We start from the raw sequence: 14970 nt of genomic DNA, 5'->3' as shown, positions 1-14970 counted from the left end.
TTGTAATTTATTTGTGACACTGACTGAAAACTGTAATAGTTGTTTTTTTTTTTTTGATTGGTGTGAGTTAGACTGTATATTTTCCAATCATTCCTGTTTCCAGTGTACTTAGAGTGATGTAATATGTGTTGCTGCCTGTAAGTGCATTTGACCATTATTTATATACTGTCTTTCTATGTGTGTGTGTGTGTGTGTGTGTGTGTGTGTGTATAGAAGACAGTTTAATTGGATCACAATGTCTGTCTTTTTGAAACTGACATGATTCTGTTCAGTATTGTCTCAGACATTGCGAAGCAGCCTGGCAGGAATACTTGCAGTCTCCTAGTAATTAACCCTGGTGGCACCACCTTCTAGGACTTAGTCCATAATACATATTGTTATGACCAGTTTGCATATCCAGGCTGGTGTGCATCATTAGCTACAACGTTATATTAAGAGAAAGTATTTTGCCTTTGTCAGTTCACATAGAAGCAGACTCAGTAATGGTATAGGTTGAGAGTGATATTTTTTGAAAGGAAAATTGCCATGACTATGTAGTTTAATCCATGTTTCATGCAGTATAATGACATTGTAGCTGTGGAGTTAAGGCTTGGAAATGAGACTGTCTTAGTGGAGATGCCACTAACTGTCATATGGACAAATGATTTATTTATTTATTTTTGTCATATGTACACATTCTTATTCCTTTTAGGTCGAAATTGCCCAGGATAGGTGAGTCTGCAACATTGCATATTACTGAGTTTTATTTTAATACCATCTGATTTAAGTAGAGAGCAAAGCAGTCTTGGAACATTCTGAAGAGTTGTTAATTTTTACTTCTGTTGACTACATTTTATATATATATATATATATATATATATATATATATATATATATATATATATATGTGTGTGTGTGTGAATGTGTGCGTGTATATATTTTTTTTTTACAAAAAAAAATAGTCTTTTTTTGAAAGGGGTTTATGTAGCCCTTTCTGGCCTCAAAGGTCAGGGATATTTGTCACTAGTTTGGTATGTGATAAAAGTAGATACTGCCAGCCCAACTAGCTGGAATTTTGTAAATAATTACATGTCATTGGTGAATATCAAAATGATTTATATAAGATACTTGTGTTACAAATGTATTATAACTGTATGTCATGTGTATAACAAACTGCTTGTACAGATGTGTGTGTGTGTTTGTGTGTGTGTGCTGAAAAGATATTTGTAAAATCTTGTGTTTAAAATGGATACACCGTGTGCCCTACTGGAAGAGAACCGAGATGTACATGCACTATTGTAACTGTTTAAATGTATATATTTTCATAGTGGAAACTGGAATATGTGAGATTAACTTCAGTCCAGCAAACTCCAGTAAAATAACTGAAATGAAATTATTTTATGGCTAGGCCATAAAATATGCTATCTTTCAGTTTTCAATGTAGCAAGAGAGAAAATATATGTAGTAGGAAGCTTTCTGTATTGTCTTTAGGATAAACTAATTACTAGTCTTGAAAGCATGAAGGAATGCAATTGTTTTATGACTTCCAGCATCTGCCCGAGATCTGAGGAGAAGCCCATGTCTGTATATTTTTACAGGTAGATGGTAAATACTGCCACCTTCATTAATGCTTGTTTTGCCTTGGAACTAGACTCAGATGACAAGAAGTGATGTCATGCTGTAAGCTATCCCAGTAGTAGTATTTTAGGTATTATTTTGAGAAGTCTCTTAGTGAGATAGAGCATTCTGTATTCTGTCTTCGACCTGACAACAAGAAGACCCATTCACCACACGTCTGCCTTTCTCTAATAGTAAGTTATTAGGGCATAGTAATTCTCTTAGATTCAGTCAGGAATATAGTGAAGTTTAGCTTATATATTTTTCTTTCTTTATTTGAGACTGTCCTGTAATGTTGTTTTAAATATTTCCTGTGGTTTTGAACTCTGATGGCACTGTGAAAGTATATTTAGTATTGTCTTGTTCTTTTATTATTTATTATTAAATATATTTAAACCTTTCATTGTGGCTGCTCTGTGTAGAGATATTTAAGTTTGAGAGTACTTGCATATTTATTTGATGACACTGTTTGTGCAACTCCTAATAGCCTTGCTCTTGGTCAAACTACCATTTGTGTTAATATTAATATCACACAGTAAGATTGGGCACCCTTTGTTAAGGGCCTTAAAGTAGCTGATAAGGAGTGACTGGTGGCAGTAATAACTACCTTGTAGTCTGGGCAGAAGGGGGCATAGCTAGTAAACCTGTGCTAACCTTTCCCATGTGTGTGCTTGTGTGTAAATCAAACCTTAAAGTTTGTGTGTCAACTACATGGGCAGGGACATGCACTGGGTGGACAGAGAGTGTTCTGGAGGTCTTAGCTTGGTCAGTCAGCTGAGATCTCAACTCTCTAGCTGTGCCAGTGGGGAGTCTTATTGGTGATCTGGAGAAAGAGAGAAAAAACAGCCCTGAACTGACTGTGGTCTGTGTGTGCTCTTAAGGGAAATACCACTTGATGCAGAGAGCTGCATCTGAAAGTACTGTTTGTGTATTTGTCATCCTCTCAGTGAACGTCCCCCACTGTTGCCAGTGGTGAGGATTGAGGCTCTTTTCTTACTGGTCCAGTGGGGAGTCGTCACATGGCATACTAGCAACTTGACTGGGTAATATGGCCTGCTGTATCATACAGTGAATTAGCTGCTTATCCGCTTATTTCTGCCATTGTAGCACATGAACCTCTTACTGCATCAGATGGGTAACATACTTTTTATCAGAGAAGTTGTTTTAGTGATGCTGTAGCTGCTCTTTAATGCTGTTATGGATTACAAATTTCCACATATACAGGAGAAGAAGGGCACTCTGTAGTTTCACTACTTCTTGCACCAAGAATTTAACTACAGTAATTCTCTTCCCTGGATCATAGCTGTTTAATGAACATGCGCATTTAATGCTTTACAGGAAAAGCACCAGATTATGTTGCTAGGGTACATACACTCGCTGTGTAGCACATTAAAATATTACCCATTTTTGTATAGATGACATATGGCATGCTTTGCAGTGCTACTAATGTTTTACTGGGTTGGCTTCAGTTAAGAATTCCATCATGTACCACCTCTTGCTTCATATGAACCGTCGTCCTCTTCACTTGGACACAATTCCTAACAGTGTTCCTCTTCAAACCACTGATATCCAAGGGGCTTTCTTTCAGAAATAGGCTAGAACATTTCTATCCCCTTTGGAAACATGTAAGTGATTGTTTTTTGTTTGTTTGCTTTTGAGATTTCTGACCATACTGTCTGCCAACCATCAGTCTCTTTCTCAATCAGCTACCCTTTTATTCCACTTATACTGGAGTAAGAGCTGACCAAGAAGGCCGACATTTAGGCAGCAACTGGACTGGTCTGACTTTTTTTGTGGTTTATTGTCTCAGCCTTCATGTAAATTCCCATTAGCATGCCCAATGTTCAGTGTCCAGCGGGCATTAGTGAAGACTGCTGCAAGTGATGCACTCCCACAGAACAGCACTGCCCCCTCCTTGAAACTAATGCTCTCTTTGGTCTCTGTTCTATTCCAGGGATTCCACCACAGGAATGTACATCCCAGGCATGTGTTCCCATACCATCCCTCACATTAAGTAGTGAACTGGCAAAACCATGTCTCTCCTCTCCTACCCTGTGCCAGATTCAGCCCAGGATGGCATGGCTAATCAAACTCTCTTCACCTGGGTTCTAGTCAGGACATTATCCCTCTATTTCAACAGATTGGACATTGGAGGCATAAATGTGATTGCTGTTTCAGGTGGTGTAGCATTGTGATTGCTTTGAAAAGTAGTTGTAATACTATTAACCAGAGGTAGTATGTTTAGCATAGACAAGAGAAACTGAAATCAGATGTGGTGCTGTTCATGAGTAGCACCTGACATGGGACATTTTACTGAAGTGCATCTACTGGTCCTTGTGTATTTGTGAGAAATGTCATCACAGCTGGTTATCAAACCAACAGGGGGTTTGAACTGATTTGTATCACAGTCTACAATAGCTTAGACTGACTTTGTCAGAGACATAAATAGGGTTATTTCTTGAAGCAGTATGTGTCATATTCATTTTGTAGTTTTATACACACACACACACTTGAGAAAATCCGATGTGATTATGGCCTATATGCTGTTATCCATGTGAAACAGTCTGAACTTGTAAATGGCATTTTCAAATGGTTCTCCTGATACCAAAATTAAGGAAGGCTTCTTAACATTCAGTGGAAGAGTGGGTCAAAACCAAAGAGAAAGTATGTTTCTCTTAGAACTTACCATAACAATAGTTGTCCAGATAGACCACTGTTGCAGTATTGTTCACATATGGGATATATACTGTCAGGGATACTATATGTCTGGCTAGTATACCAATGCTTGTTGCCTTCTCTTGCTCTATACGTTTGCCTCATGACCCAGGAGTGTGGAAGCGTGCTGGTACATAAGGGGGATACAGGTACGAAGTCCCCAAGTACTTTCAAAACCCAGATTAACATAATGAGGCAAAAAAGGGGAAGGAACTGGAGCTGCCATATCAGGAAAGAGAGTGAGATGTGTGTGGAGGTCCACCTTTACAAAAAGAGAGAGAGTATATAAGAGAGAAAGGGGGAAGGGATGGAGGGTGGAAACACAGCAGGAGTGATCTATTTCGACATCTGCTGTTATGATGAGTTCTTAACACAACTGTACTCTGTAATTCATTTCATCTTTGTTGCATTATTGCTTGCATCTGGGAAGATTCACAAAACGTTTTATACTACCTGGGTGAAAGACAGAGAAGTGGAAATGGAATCTAGAGTGTCTTGGAAGACTGATGTAGTGGAACCAGTTTTGGCCCTAGAGGAGGCATCAGCTTTGCAGTGTTTAGTAAATGCACATACGGAAGGTCAAGGGGCTTCTTCTACAGTGGTTTGGAGTCACAGTACAAGGCTATTCCCAACCAGGTACTCCATCGCCATGTCATTCTGAGAGAGATGATTCACACTAAATGGTTTGTATACAGGAACCACAAGTACAACAAAGTGGTAACTGAATCTGTTACAATTAATTATGCCTAGTCCTTGTTTTGATACTTTAGATGGATACGGTAATAGTTGCTTTTGCATTTTTTTGTTGATGTGAATTTGTTTCTTTTTAAGAGCCACAGTTAAAACATTAGCTATAGCTTTAGGCTACCAGATAACTTATGACTATAAATCAGTCTAATGACAGCTAAGACAGGTTTTGCAAAGCCCATAGTACAGGAAGGTTTAATTGGTATGTGCAGGCTCAAACTAATGTGCAAAAAAGAAGTCTGTAGGACTGTCAGGGGGAGACTGATATTTTCAGTAAAACAATGTACACTTTGTGTGTATGTCCTGAATAAATGTCTTTTCTTATATATTTATGCATGTCTACTTGATTGTATGCTTGTGGTTAATCTGTGTAGTGTACAAGAGAAGTCTGAGGGTGTGCATCCATGTTTCTATGTGTGTTAGAATGGTGTGTATACAAGAGTGTTTGGAATCAGAACAGTGGGCTAAGTACAGGTAACTTTGCAACTCCCATTTTTACTGAGTCCGATAATATCCATGTTATATCCAGCAAAAGCAGTCATTTACTACTCATAGCCTAGTACCAACCTATGAACCTATAACCTATCAGCCCTATGGCCTATACAAGCCTAGCCATAACAATTCCCTGGCTATTTTTCCCAAGGTATTTACTTCCCTGGACCCCTGTCTAGCAGGGCGACTGACGTGATCCCTGGGGTGAATTTCTTATCTCCCATCCAATCATCAAGGTTCCTTTTGAAGAGGGCCAAAGAGGCGCTCTGCTTGACATGTATGGGCAGTCTATTCCAGAGTCTGGGGAGTCTCTGGGTCAGGAACCTATCCCTCCAGCATGTTTTGTTCATTGTGATGACCAGATTTAGATCCATGGAGCGTGTGTCTCTGAGGGATTGGGATTTCTTTAAGTGTAGCATGTCCAACAGCTCTGGGTTTGACATGGCCTTGTATGTTAAGCAGTAACAGGTACTGTTTAGGTACTGGGTGAGAAATAACTGGTCTATTGACACAGTACTTTTAACATAAGAGGCAGTAGCACTATAGATGCAGTTTCCTAGCATAAATGCAAAGACCTGGTAGGAGGATAGAATCAGACTCGAAGTGACTGGGATGATTAAAGTCCTTATTACTTGTAGTATTTAATTACGTAGACTGGTGCAGCTGGTGAGTAAGATTACCACCTGACCTTCTTTGTGCTGGACAGTTCTAATTTAGACAGCTATGTTCTGCAAAAAATAAAAAATAAAAATAAATGAATAACTAAATACCTTAAATAAACAGACAAACTAAAAAAACATGAAAAATGTCAAATGTATTGAGGTTTTAGGACAAAAGTATTTCTTAATTTTCTTTTAATAGTTGCCTAAAATAATTATTTTGTATCTGAAGCACCAAACTATTATATGAAACAGCGTATATAACTCAGATACTACAGAAGCAAGGTTATATTTTGGCACAAATGTGATGCCCATTGCTTTCTGCTGGTTGTGGGTATGGTTTGCCCTGCAAAACCTCATGCTTCCATTAAAAATGTCCCACTTTAAGGATTTGAAAGGTGACAACCCTACACATGAGACGTAAGCCTGATGTCCAGGATTACTTGTAGGTAAAAGTCAACAAACGTGTAGAAAGACCCTCTACTAAACACAGAGCAGATGAGAAATTAACTAGATGACAATTATTACTAAGCAATGGCCCATAAATATCTAATGCATTTGTAGCAGATAGAATTGATTTAACACTGGTATAGGTTAATGTGAGTCACTTGAACTTATGTTCCTACCACCACACAGAAGACGCATCTTGTGACTCGTATCTGTTGAGAAGTACAAAGTCTTTGTTGGCCAGAGTCTATCAAACATGATTCAAATGCTAAAGTCATCAGTAGGGCATTACTTGTAGTTGTTAACAGATGAGCTTACTTTGCATTGTTTACTAAGAGTCAACTTGAAGAAAGAACAAAAACACTTCATAGTTATGGAAGGATCTAAAACCCAATGTACTTGTACTCTTCATAGTATAATTCATTTGCTGTACACCTTAATTAAGTTTGAAATACAAATAATAATTTGGGCAAAATGTACCATGTTTAAGGAATGCAGAAGCAAGTTCTCAACTCGGCTTTTTAAGTGAGTGCCATACTTCTGATGTGGTATGTTGTTTGTTTACAACTTGGAGCTGGGCAGATGCTCTCCCACAAACTCTTGGAATGATTTAGAGCTCTCACAGCTTGTTCAGGTGCGTCTGGCATTATGGAGGCCTTTGAAGGAATAAATAACAGCATAGATGCCTCTAATTTTAGGCCCATTGCAATTATTTCCCCTCTCTCCAAAATCCTCAAAAAATGTATTCATTATCAACTTTTAAATCACCTACGACTAAAAAATCTCCTCTATCCAACTCACCATGGCTTTAGACCTGGTCATAGCACCACTACTGCCCTTATTTCCTTTATGGACACCATCAATCAAGCCAGAAATTATAGCAAATGTGTATTCTCCCTCTTTCTCGACCTATCAAAAAGCCTTTGATAAAGTCTCCCACCCCCTACCTCTCGACAAACTCTCCACCCTAGGAATCTCCCCAACAACCCTAAACTGTTTCACAAATTACCTGAGTGATAGCAACAATCCACTAGATGGCACAACTCTCCCTCCCCCCATTCCTTAACTCTACCACAGGAGTTCCTCAAGGTTCCATATTAGGTCCCCTATTATTCAGCATTTTTACAAATGACTTCCATACCCACCTTGCGAATGCTTCCATTATACAATATGCAGATGATTCAACCATTATTTGCTCTGCCAAATGAACAACAGAACTTTTACAGATCTGCCAACATGCCTTCTCCACTAATGAACTGTGGATGGCTAGTAAGCATCTAGCTCTAAACCCAAATAAAACAAAACTGCTGCTATTCAATCCCAAGAAAAATCTCTCTGTCAACAAGACAGACTTCATTCCTTCTCAATCCAATACACCTATAGAAGTTGTCTCCCACACTAAATTACTAGGGGTCATCATCTATGAAAATCTGTCATTTGACCTCCATATCCATAATAACATTTAAAAAAAAAAAAACTATAAGCTAGGCTCCCTCTACTGACAAAAATACAATCTCAACTGTTCTACCAAACAAACTCTTGCATCAAATTTTCTCTTACCCTCACTACTCTGCGGTGCTCTTCTCTTAACCAATATCCACTGCACCCTAGAAAAACAAGCTTGAGATTTGTGTACAACAAGGTTGCCAAATTTGCAATCAATGCAAAATACTTTTCTCATCATTGTATTTCCCTAAAATCAGTTAACTGGCTCAAACTCCTCCATCATCTCACCTACCTACAGCTAATTACAGCTCACAAAATTATTTACAAACCCTCAGATTACCCAGCCCTCTCCTCCACCCTCACCCATTACCACCCTAACAGGCCATTTAGATCTGAAAAATTACTACTAATACATGTACACAAACCTAAACTCCCTGCCAGCAAAATGCTTTATTCCTTCTCTGTCTCCAAGCTTTGGAACTCCTTACCATCAGCTATTAGAACCTCTAGTAAAATCACTAACTTCAAAAAATAATTGGAATTACATCTCTCTTCCCTCTGGCAATGCACATGCCCCTATTCCCATCTGTCTATAACATGATTGCCCACACAATAAGTTCACTCACACACTATCTCATTTCCCTCCCCTCTCCTCTCCTAACACTCCCATACTCACTATCAAAACAACTCTTACTAAACTTTCACTCTTCTATCCATCTCTTCTACATACCTTTCACTGTCTGCTTCCCATCCTTCTTCTAACCTTTCACCAAACACCTTGTTTATGCCACTTAATTATGATTATTAACAAGTACTCTCCCAGTTCTGCAACTTATGCTAGTTGTTATGCCCTCCTTTACTCGTGTACATATAATTTTTTGTGTTACCCTTATATTTATTGTACATTGTTACATATGCTTTGTTTTACCTGATTTTTATCTGGAAGTCACCTTATGTTGTACTCATTGTTTCTATGTTTTTTACTGTTATATTGTGGAGCTTTTCTCTCCCGGCCTCCACTGAAAATGGGTTCTCTAGGCCCAGTGGACTTTCCCGGTAAACAAATGCCAATAAATAAATATAAATAAATTGCTTGGAAACTATTATGCTTTAGTTGGTCTTAACCAGCTGCATGTTTTTTTTTTATTTATTTTTTTTTTAATTTCCCATGAGCAATTAAGGCATCATAGGGGCTAGTATGCACTGTTAAGAGGCAGTTGTTATTCAATTTTACATTAGTTTTACATTTCTAGTAAATTTTGATTTGTAAAATAAGGTGCTCTGTGTGTGTGTGTATGTGTTTTGAAATGTTCACAATATAAGTCTATATCTTTAGGCCTTCATAGTCAATTTTGTGTAATTAAATCAATTGCAGCTTTGTAATAGATGGTTGATTATAGCAGTAACCCATGCTTGGGTGTGGGTAATGCAGGATTTACCCATGGTTGGCATGGTTTGGTCCCAAGGGCTTCACCCTCGGGACCAAACAAAGACAACCGTGGGTAAATCCCGCATTACCCACACCCAGGCATGGGTTACTGCTATTATACTATGACATTATTTAAGAAAATAAATAATTACTTTTCTTAAATAATGGCATTGTATAATGCCTCTTTGCTGCCCTTCCACAGCTGTCTGGTATCCGCGGCAGTTCTGATGTACTCCGCATGCCTGCGCAGTATATCAGAGCTGTGGCCAAAAGCAACGGAGAAAGCAAGGTCTCCGTTGCTTTTTACTGTTTTGCTATGTTAAATGGGTTTAACATAGCGAGACAGCTTTAAAATAAGCAACGGAGATGTCCGTTGCTTATTTTAAAGCTGTCTCGCTATGTTAAACCCATTTAACATAGCAACAGTAAAAGCAACGGAGATCTTGCTTTCTCCGTTGTTTTAAACCTGTCTCGCTATGTTAAATGGGTTTAACATAGCGAGACAGCTTTAAAATAAGCAACGGAGATCTCCGTTGCTTTTTTTAAACCTGTGTCGCTATGTTAAACTCTTTTAACATAGCGAGACAGTGTTTTAAAAGAGACTTATACTAATGGAAAAAGTCCGGGCGACCGGACCTTTTTCCATTAGTATAAGTTAATTTACAACGTGCACGCTGGCCAATCAGCGTGCACGTTTTGGAATATTAATGGGGGGTCATGGTATAATATCATTATAAGCATGTCTGACCTTACCAAACAGAAAAAAAAAATGACTGTGGCATCAGGGCAAAACATAATCCAGTTGATTTCAGTGTTTTTAAGTGACTGCAGCTGTTTTTTTTTTTTCTTCTTTTTTCTATTAGCTTGGAATAGTGACTAATACAGTTACAAGTACACAGAAAGACAAATGTCCTGAGCTTGAATCTTTGGCTTAAAGTAGCACTGCAAATCCGTGGCCTGACATACAAAGTATAATAGAATCTCCCATTTATATAGAAGCAAGCATTCAGTACTCAACCTTTTCAAGATACATGCAAATCTCTGATTTAAGAGTGTTCCCGAGTCATAAGATGGGTCCTGTCTGATAGTTCTCAGTAACCTCAGCACTGATCCATGGGTCTCACTAAGTGACGTCTTATCCTTTACCTTACTAAACTAGAATGCCCATTGTCCATTTCTGGTATTTCTGGTATCCCAGCTGCCCAATCAAAGATGTCTCTTTGATTTCCGAACCACATTCCTGTCCTGTAATTCCAATGAACCTTAAAAGAAGTCACCCACACCGCATGAACACCTACCTCCTTTTTCACTTCGGTATCCTTCTGGAAGACAAGTGAACAGATAGGAGTACAAAATGTAAGTATCAGTCAGAAATAATTGCAAGAGTCAACTTAGGTTTGTCCTGTTTGAAATATTGCCACAAACTGCGTAGTGATGTACATACCATCGGATTCTTTGTTTATGGTTATTGTTACTCTTCTTGATAAAAGACATAAACTTTGTTCCAGTTTTGGAACTGATAGCAAAGTGAAAGTGGTCATTTTAAAATGAAATTCACAAATTGCATTTCTGTATCTCTTTTCAGTTAAAAACTGCTCAAGATTATTTGTCCACTGTTCCGTTGATTTTTACTAACCATTTTTCTCACTTAGCAGAGTATTTGTTAGTCATTTTTGTTTGTGACACTGAATGTGAAAATGTGGGCATAGATGTTGAGTCACCTGTTATAAAAAGATCTCCACAGGTTAAAATGTTTTTACCTTTATACCTCCATTCATAAATGCCACAATACAGACATTTTATAAAGTAGCCTTAACTGAATTATCGCTAAGCTGGGAGTTTCCATATTTATAATTTAACCAAAGTCCAATGGGAGTCACTATAGTATTTAAAGCCACGTGATGATTATTAAACCTTCAGGTAAAGGTGAAAATGTAATTTACAACAGTGAACAGTGTATTGCTTTAGGTTATCAGTCATTAAGAGATTAAGATAATTATTATAAACTCTCAGAGGTTTCAAGTCCAGTTTATTATTTATAAATAGGAACTGCTTTTATAGGAAGTGGTTGCAAAAGGGTTACTAACATCTAAACAAAAATAGTAACTACTAAATAAGGAAATTGGCATTTCTTTATTCTGTAGCTAAAGATTCATAAATCAGCTATGGATCTACCAGTCTCTCAGAAGTGGTGTGCTGCTCAGTTTGTCATATAGCTGTCAGGCTTTAACCGTCAATAGAAGTACTCTAGCTTTGCAGATTGTGATTTGATTTATAGAAGCTGCAGTTTATTTGCTAACTGGGGCAGTCCGATTAACTTGATCAAATCTGTTTGCATTGTAACTAATAATATTTGTTGGCAGTATATACGTCCTTCATAACGTCTGGGTTTTTAAACTTCCATCATACTATGTTCAGTTTTGTGTAGTTTTTAGGAAATAAGCACTTACATAAGTGTGAACTTCAACCATGTATAAGAGAATTGCCATCTTTTGTGAAAGATTCCTTTTGATCGACTGTTAAGGAAATGAATTGTGCAATGGATATATTTTTTTTTATTTTGTCACACTTGACTTAATAGTCTTGTATAAACCTGAATGAATGTAGACTCCCTGATGCAGTTACATGAATTCTGTTTTTGTGGTATTAGTTTGAATTTAAGGATTCTTAGTTGTAGCTTCTAGGCACACACATGGGGCCATTTCGCCTCCATCTTGGCCAACTAGGTGATGGGGTATTATTCCTATGTCTATTCCTTTTTCAAGCAATATGTAAGGTGCTATTATCTTTGCCTAATATATCCTACTTCTGATCTACCAAGATGGGATGTAAGAAGTTACATAGATTCTTTTAGATATACACGACGCAGATTTCATATTTCTAGTGCAGCAACAGTCTTATTCTATTTAATTTTTAGATTAAATTGAGTCATTTAAGGCCACAACTGCAATGACGTTTTATGTAGGATTACCTCTGACCTACACATTTATTGTGCTCATTACCCTAAGAAGAGACACTGCAAGAATATATGCCTCGTCAAGGAGAAGGGGATTATGGGGAAAAAGCAAACAAATTGAACAGATGATTATAGATAAAGGGCTTAGTTTACATTTTTTGTAAGCAGCAGAAGACAGTACAGGGAACTAGAAAAACGTATAATACACTTCGTATGTAGAACGTCATTAGAAGGAACAAATAAGGGTATTGTTTTTGTTACATAATTTGTGCTGCATATTACACAAATTGAGAAGTTATGCATAAATACTGGCTTATGTTAAATGTTATTAATGGGCCCTCAGCTGGCTTAGGTACCCCCCCCCCCCAAAAAAAAAAATAGAGGAATGTTACAGAAGTACAAAAAGGCACATCTAGTCTCTGGTAAAGTTAAAAACGTTTCTATAGTTTTGGAAAACTGTATTTCAGTATGAACACTGTTCACCTTGCAATTATGCTGTGCAGGGAGAAGGTTATGCATAAATAGTGGCTTATATTTTTAATGGACTTTATCAAAAACAAAATAGAGATGTTACAGAAATAGTAAGAGGGTCATACAGGCTCTGGTAAGGACAAGAACCTTTCAACTGTCAGAACCTCTCAAGGCGGAAAAATACTACCCAAAAAACTAGTAGCGTAAGTGGTCACGGAGATGTAAGGGCTGATTGCAATAAGCGTTCACTATCCAAGTACGACAACTCATTCAGAATGCACTGAAAAAGTCATTTTATTCCAAACGCAATTCATAGACTGTTAAACCCTTTCATCCATACATATAATTTTAAAAGTATTTCATCAGAACAATCAAATCAGTTCATTTCCCTGCATTTATAGGGTGGATATTTTGTGACGTAAACCACTGGGAAAAGCTTGTAGCATTACAATAATTTTTTAAAAATATTACCTCTAAAATGCTTGAGTTTGTGATCCAAAAGTGTGAGATTTCTCTAAAATAACAATATTATTAAATAAACAAAATAGTGAATATCAAATACTTTCTCACTTATGAGATATCTCTGCCTTCATAGGTTACCAGTTCTTTATTTTAATATGGGCTTAATGGAAACATATTCGTTAATTCCTGGAGGAGAACTGGCATTTCATTTTAGTTGTCAAAAAAGCTCGCTGTACTTTAGCCTATTTTCCCAATGGTTGAATTATCATTTTTATGTTTAATATTTAAAATAAATAGTATATTGCCTGTAAACCGGAGTATTTGAGAAATTATAATTTAATGTTAGTTTTCTATGAGACATCAGGGCTAACTTATGTTGTTTTATGTATTTGTATCTTTTTAAGAAGTTGTTAGTTTACATCCTAGCTCCCCATGGAATGACTAGTGTTCTGATTGAGAAGGTTATTCTATGAGCCCAACTGGAACCCTTTGCATGCTCAGAGATAACTCAAACATTGCTTCATATGATGCATAGCAGTTTTACCTAACCCTTTGCTTGGTGCCATTCTAACAGATTTGCTTCATTAAGGTATGCAAAGCCCTTGCTCATTTCTAGTCTGATATTCTGGTCTCCCTGTCAAAGCATGACCTTTGTGTTATAACTTCATGCCATCTTGGGGCTTGTGTCCCACTGGACTACAGCATGTTCCAAAATGAGTTCATTCAGCAATGATTTAATGATTTTACTTATTAAAATGTCAAAATGGCAGTTGTATAATTTCACGTTACTATCTTGCTTCTACCTCTGTTTAGGAGCATCACATCTACCTTTTTACAGTCTTTGGGAGCTTAACCTTCCATCCACAGTCTGGGATTCAACACCACCACCTACACTAACTGTACAACATTCTGAGTGAACAGACAACACTGACATAACTCATACCTTCTTCCTCCTAATTTTAGTTTTCCTAGTGATATTCTTGCAGCTTTAAATACTGACAGGGATTCATAAAGGTTACCCCAAAGCATAGACTACATGTACACTTAGTGTAATCTTTCTGAGTGACTAGAAAGCACAAAAAATGTGATAATGTTTTTGAATACATATCATGTACACAGTGTACAGTTAGTGTAGGCTTTATAGAATCTGACCCAGTTACTGCTATGAAGAACTTCTACCTTCACTTCTTTAAGAGTTTTAGGATGAATTTCGTCACTATTGGCATGTGTATATTCACAATCTGGAGTTCATTCAGGTCCCTTTGTTTTTTGAAAGAGCCAGGATCACCCCCCCCCCCCCCCCACATTCATTTATACCTTCCTGATATGGTAAATATCTCTTTTATTTCTTCATGAATAGTGAGCATAAATATTCTTCTGAATATGGGTCATCTCATCAAGTCACTTTTCACCAAAGCATAGTTTGATGAACTATGCTTTGGTGAAAAGCATAGTTTGATGAACTATGCTTTGGTGAAAAGCGTAGTTTGATGAACTCAGTTATGTGAATCAAAATTCATCAAAAGACTTTTTTTTTATGGAGTGGGGAC

General features: G+C 37.4%; 1 protein-coding gene across 7 annotated transcripts in view; it reads left to right on the top strand.

Annotated features, from left to right (window-relative positions):
• The window catches only part of LOC122789971 (muscleblind-like protein 2), a 938268-nt gene that overhangs the window by 32204 nt on the left and 891094 nt on the right, over positions 1 to 14970 (top strand). The window contains exon 2 of one of the 7 annotated variants that reach the window (XM_044057473.1): positions 692 to 711. The exons of the other annotated variants lie outside the window; for them this stretch is intronic. The gene's annotated coding sequence lies outside the window, so the exon portion shown is untranslated. The remainder of the gene's footprint in view (positions 1 to 691; positions 712 to 14970) is intronic. 7 annotated transcript variants of the gene reach the window in all.

This window comes from Protopterus annectens, chromosome 15.part0 (genome assembly GCF_019279795.1).
Source record: "Protopterus annectens isolate FY-2018-M chromosome 15.part0, PAN1.0, whole genome shotgun sequence".
NCBI classification, from domain to species: Eukaryota; Metazoa; Chordata; order Ceratodontiformes; family Protopteridae; genus Protopterus; species Protopterus annectens.
This window is presented reverse-complemented; position numbering and strand designations above follow the sequence as displayed.